Consider the following 5,610-nt stretch of genomic DNA (forward strand, 5'->3'; position numbering starts at 1 on the left):
CAGAGAACACGTGACTGAATACATTGGTGGGTAGATTGGAGAACCATTTTCAGATCACGAGTAATTGGATACATTGGTGGATGTCGGAGAACCATTTTCAGATCACGAGTGATTGGATACATTGATAGGTAGATCGGAGAACCATTTTCAGATCACAAGTGATTGGATACATTGGTGGGTAGATTGAACCATTTTCAAATCACGAGTGATTGGATACATTGGTGGGTAGATCGGAGAACCATTTTCAGATTACGAGTGATTGGATACATTGTTGGGTAGATCGGAGAACCATTTTCAGATCACGAATGATTGGATACATTGTTGGGTAGATTGGACAATCATTTTCAGATCACGAGTGATTGGATACATTGGTGGGTAGAATGGAGAACCATTTTCAGATCATATATTACAAATGCCTGTTGTAGTTTGGATTTAGCTTAGTCTTTTCTTCCTTAATAGAAGCTCTTGGTGTTTTACTGGATGCAGCATTTTCTGTTGTCAGCATTGCAGATGGCTCTGTTTCTGTAATTTGCTGTTTCATATTTTCTGGATCATTAAACATTTTTTCTTTTGTGATATAGGTGTGCTTTGCTTACAGTTTCTTTATATTTAAATATTTAGTTAAGCTGGCAATAAGATTTAATTAAGAGTCACTTCTTCTTCTTTTTTTAAAAAAATTGTATATCTGCTTCTTTTTTTTTAAAAAATACAGTATTTAATTTGAGTGTTGAAGGAATTTTTATCTGAAGTTATTCTGCTCTTCAGTAACTTGAACTGAAGCTAGTGTTGGCTGAATTTTGTTATTTGCTAGTAATTACAGGTGTGGGGGTAGCCACATTCTTTGATTTCCTGTCCTTGCATATTTAAACTGGTGCATGTGAAATAATTCCTGCTTTAAAACTTCAGCTTGGCCAGCTAAGAACTTGGTTATATTCAACTGGACGTATAAGAGAATTTAAGTACCTTTATCTGCTCTTTTTTTTTTTAAAATACAGTATTTAATTTGAGTGTTGAAGGAATTTTTATCTGAAGTTATTCTGCTCTTCAGTTATTCCCACCCACCCGCCCTGTTTTTGTTTTGGTGTTAATCTTAGTGGCATTGAAACTGCCCGCCCCTCAGCCTGCCTCTGGGCCCATCTCATTTGCTCACTCAACTGAGTGCAGTGAGATCATATTCTGATTTCAGGCACTCCTACTGTGTACAAAGAGAGCATCTGGGAAATAGAAAAAAAAATTAAGCTTATTTCCTGCCTTTCTTGTTAAGTGGTACAGACTATTTGTAGGCTTCTGAGCCCCCAAGCCCTTCTGTGTTTGAGGGAAGCCTTCTAGCTTGTTTTTTTTTCTTATAACTAGCCAGTTTTCTAGTTTCAGCACTCAGATCTGTTTCTTTGATCTCAGCACTTGTTCAGAAAAAAAAAAAAAAAAATTTCATCTGCTTTTACTGTACTTGTGTTTTTACCTACTTCTTTTTACTTTTGCATCATCTTAAAATACTCAATTGTATTTATTACTGCTTGGTGTAACTCATTCTAAGCCTTTTGGTTTAAACACTTGGGCTTCGGACGAGTTAGTTGTTTTGCACTGAAAGGGTTTGTGGTCTGCACTGTTGTGGCAGAACAGGTAGCTTACATCCTTCTAGGTTGAGAACTGCTGATTGAGGGCTCAGTGTCTGTTATTCTAAAAGTGTATTAATTCTGGTTTAAGCACTTGGGCTTTCAAGCCAGTTATTTTACATTAAGAGGGTTCGTGGTCTGCACTCTTGTGGGAGGAGAGGCTGGACTCTGCCCTTCTGAGCTGGGAATTTCTGGTTAAAGGCTTATAGTGCATGCATATCTGAACTGTTTCTTACTGAAGTTGGTGCGCCTTGTTTGCTGTGGCATAGACTGGATTCGGGCCTGCTGGATCTAGCTTTGTTTGTGTAACTTGAGCACTAATCCAGACATTCTCTAAAGTATTCAATGGTATTTATTACTGCTTGGTTGTAACTTGATTAAAGTGTAGCTATCATTCAAGTCTTTTGGATTAAGCACTTGGGCTTCAGACCAGTTGTTTTACATTAGGAAGGTTTGTGGCAAGCACTGTGGTGGCAGGATAGGTAGCTTTCATCCTTCTAAGTTGGGAACTGCTGATTGAGAGCCCAGTGTCCAAGTGTATTAGTTCTGGTTTAGGCACTTGGGCTTCAGGCCAGTTATTTTACATTAAGAAGGTTCGTGGTCTGCACTCTTGTGGGAGAAGAGGCTGGACTCTGCCCTTCTGAGCTGGGAATTTCTGGTTAAAGGTTTATAGTGCCTGAATATTTGAACTGTATCTTACTGAAATTGGTTCACCTTGTTTGCTCTAGCATAGACTAGATCCAGGCCTGCTGAATCTAGCTTTGTTTATATGCTTTTTGTTTGTTTGCTTGTTATTTCCCTGGAAGCTAATTCCACCTAATACGCAACTTCTCAGCTTCTGTGGATCACTAGTGATATCTGCATTGCTTACTGTACTTATTTCCTTGTTTCACTTGAAAGAAAGTTACTGTTTGTCGTTTTGCATTTAGTTACTTGTAACACATTGCACTCAAGTTACCTGGCACTTGCTCACTAAAGCAATTATATAAGTCAGCGCTAAAAATTAAAAGCACTACACCCTCACTCCCCACTGGCCCTTGTTTTCAATTAAGGAATTCCCAATATTATTCTAGCATGTCCAAAGGTCAGTTGTCAATCTTCTCTCCAGTCCAGCTGGTGAATCTGGGAATCTTGAGGCAATGTTATAACTGCCTCATGTACACAGACAACCCTCTCCTCCTCCCACATAACACAAATACTTGCGAGAGATGCAGCTATTTAGCCAAACTGGAGGCTGAGCTCTCTCAACTCAGGACTGGCAAGACCAGACAGGAGGAGAAGGCAACTACACACACCACAAAACCAGCCTCACATAATGCTACCACTCCACTGAATCAAACACATAAACACACAAAGACATACTCGGAGGCTCTGAGTAAAATTTACCTAAACAGCAGAGGCCTCCAAAGCAGACACCCAAACAACTGCTACCTCAAGACACCCCACAAGCAACACATAAACCACAAAAGCAGTGTGCAAAGCAGTCACAGCCCTTAAGGCCAAATACAACACCAAACATACTTGTCATAGGTGACTCCATAGTCAGACACACTGACGTCCCACTCACCAGGCTGAACAAGGAGAGGGTCACAGTAAGCTGCCTATCGGGCTAGAATCCGCCACATAACACAAGCACTCGGGTCACTCCACGGCAAGTACAAATATGACACAGTCATTGTCCATGCTGGTGTGAACGACCTGAGACGTACCTCCCTGGACTACATGAAAGAGACATAGAGGAGCTCTCTGATTATGTAGCCCAGGCAGGTATGACCCTAACCCTGAGCAGTATCCTTCCTTCACCAAGAATGATGCCACAATATAGAGACAAGATGATCAGCTTTAACAATTGGCTTAATTTCTAGTGTCATTCAAAGGGGATCCAGTGTCTGTCTGCCTGGGATGACATGCTTGACAAGCCACGCTGCTTCGCAAGGCACGGCTTGCACCTGTCACCCCTGGGATTCCGGATATTGGCTAAGGCTCTTGCCACCCCCATAGTGCCTTTTTTAGGCAAGGCTCAAATTCTAAACCTACCACCCTAGAAAACAAAAATGGGAAGAAACTGAGGGTAATGCTGCTCAATGCCAGAAGTCTAAATCTCAAAATGCACGGACTCGAGGCCCTTCTCAGTATGGAGAACATCGATGTCTGTGCTGTAACTGAAACCTGGTTCAAGGCTCCTGAGAGCACCCCGGCACTATTAGGTTTTACCTCATATCATGCGTTCTGGCCCCAAAACCCGGACCACACCACAAAAGGAGCGGGTGTATCCATATTCATAAAGGATACCCACACCTCCAGGTTGGTGGCAACGCACGAAGCTTCGGAAACCATCCAGGTGCAACTAACCATAGGCAAAACTGCTCTACAAATTGTAGCATGCTACAGGCCACCCTCTCAAACTCAGGAACCCCACACAGCCTTCCTGAAGACACTGGAGGGTATAAATGTATCTCCAAACACCATCATATTGGGTGACTTCAACTACCCAAATATAGACTGGGAACATTACTCAAGCCCTAACTTTCTAGCCCAACGGTTCCTGGAGTTCATAAATTCAAATGCCATGGAACAGCTAGTCACTGTTCCCACGAGAGGAGAAAATATACTAGATCTCATTGTCACAAACATGGGGACAAAATGCTCCACACCGGAAGTATATCCCTCATTGGTGAGATCTGATCATAAACTAATCTCACTGGAAATCCACATCCCGCCCCCACCCCAAACAAAAAAGACCATAGTGAAGAACTTCTCTAAAGCAAACTTCACACTACTCAAGACTGTTGTGGTATCCTTCAAGGCCCCTGAGCCAGTGAAAACCACAACCCAAGCTGTGGAAGCCCTTACAAATGCCTTCTATGAACACCTCCAGGACTGCATGGATCAGGCAATCCCAAATAAAACCAAGACTCTTTCCACAAAGGGCAAACGTCCAGTCTGGTGGACTCCAGCCATTAACAAACTTTACAATAAGAGGAGAAAGCTATTACATGATAGAACAAAATCCATAAAAGGGAAGTCACCCCTGATCATTATTAGTAAAAAATACGAGCACTCATAAAATCAACTAAGGCCAATTTTGAGAGAAAAATTGCCATGGATTCAAAGGACAATCATAAGGCCTTTTTCAGCTATGTTAGGAACCTGGGTGGAAACTCCCAGATATGCTCAGAATTAGTCCAAAATGATACAAAAATCACTGAACCCACAGACATTGCCAACATACTGGCAGACAGGTTCAGTGCAAACTTCACCCCTCTCCCCTAAAGGAGAGATAACTATCCCAGCCGAGTGTAGCCTCCCGGACATCTCAAATGCGCAGGTGAAAGCTGCTCTCTCTAAAGCTAAAAACACAGCATCAATGGGACCGTATGTTGTCCCCGGCTGTGTGCTACACGAGCTAAATGAGGAATTAAACCCGCACATAAGGCAGCTGTTTAATCTCAGCCTTACCACAGGATACGTGCCCAAGGAGTGGCGTATGGCAACTGTTGTCCCACTCCACAAAGGTGGTGCCTCTACGGACCCTGGTAATTACCGCCCCATAAGCTTAACAAGTCTAGTCTGCAAAGCTATGGAGAGGATCATAATGGAGCTCATAAACAAAGATATAGGGGACTTGCAGACATTGGACCCGACCCAGTTTGGCTTTGTCAAGGGAAGATCATGCCTTTTGAACTTGGTTGACTTCTTCGAAACAGTCACCAAGGCCATTGATGAGGGAAAGGCAGTCCATACAGCCTACCTTGACCTTGCAAAGGCTTTCGACACAATACCCCACTCGGGTATTGTAGAAAAACTTACCAGCTTAAATGTAAACCCATATGTCACAAGATGGGTTGCAAACTGGCTTAAGGACAGAACCCACAGGGTTAGAGTTGCTGGCGCTGTGTCAGACTCCAAGCCGGTCACAAGTGGTGTCCCACAGGACTCGGTCCTTGGCCCCTATTGTTTGGCATCTACTTCTCAGAAGTACAGGCCAACATAGGAG

Source organism: Protopterus annectens, chromosome 2.part1 (genome assembly GCF_019279795.1).
Source record: "Protopterus annectens isolate FY-2018-M chromosome 2.part1, PAN1.0, whole genome shotgun sequence".
Taxonomy (NCBI): Eukaryota; Metazoa; Chordata; order Ceratodontiformes; family Protopteridae; genus Protopterus; species Protopterus annectens.